This window comes from Orycteropus afer, unplaced genomic scaffold (genome assembly GCF_000298275.1).
Source record: "Orycteropus afer afer isolate SDZICR_OR568_19922 unplaced genomic scaffold, OryAfe1.0 scaffold00240, whole genome shotgun sequence".
Lineage (NCBI taxonomy): Eukaryota > Metazoa > Chordata > Mammalia > Tubulidentata > Orycteropodidae > Orycteropus > Orycteropus afer.
The window spans coordinates 4,561,419-4,562,487 of NW_006921827.1; positions in this window are offsets into that span (position 1 = coordinate 4,561,419).

Sequence of the window (1,069 nt, forward strand, 5' to 3'; positions counted from 1 at the left end):
GCATTTTTGCTCTTTAGTACTGTAAAGAGGTCTTTTGTAGCAGATTTGCCCAGTATCATATGTCATCAGTTGTCTTGACTGCTGCTTCTGTTGCTGTTAATTGTGGAACCAAGTAATATGAAATCTTTGACAACTTCAATCTTTTCTATATTTATGATGATGATACTTATTGGTTCAGTTGTGTAGATTTTAGTTTTCTTTATATTGAGATGTAATTCATATTGCAGACTGAACTCTTTAATCTTCATCACTAAGTGCTTCAAGTCATCCTCACTTTCAGCAAGAATGGTTGTGTCGTCTGTGTATTGCAGGTTGTTAATGAGTCTTCTCCAATCCTGATGCCCGTTCTTCATAAAGTCAAGCATCTCAGATTATTTGCTCAGCATACAGATTGAATAAGTATGGTGAAAGTATACAACCCTGATACACTCCTTTCCTGATTTTAAACCATGCAGTATCCCTTGTTCTGTTCAAACAATACCCTCCTGGTCTATGTACAGGTTCTTCATAAGTACAAATAAGTTTTCTGGAACTCCCATTCTTCTCAGTGTTATCCATAATCTGTTATGATCCACACAATCGAATGCTTCTGCATAATCAATAAAACAATAAAATATGTTTCTGGCATTCTTTGCTTTGAGCCAAGATCCATCTGACATCAGCAATGATATCCCTCGCTCCATGTCCTCTTCTGAATTGAGCTTGCATTTCTGGAAGTTCTGTGTCAACATACTGCTACAACTGTTTCTGCATTATCTTCACTAAGATTTTACTTTTTGTTGTTGTTAAGTGCCGTCAAGTCGTCTATGACTCATAGCGACCCCATAAACATCAGAACAATACACCTCCCAATCCCACGCCAGCTCCACGATCCCTGCTATACTTGAGCCCATCATCGCAGCCACCGTGTCAATCCATCTCATTGAAGGTCTCCCCCTCTTTCATCGACCCTCCACCTTACCAAGCATGACATCCTTCTCCAAGTAATGGTCCCTTCTGACAACATGACCAAAATAGGTGAGATGAAGTCTGGCCATTCTCGCTTCCAAGGAGCATTTTGGGTGCACTT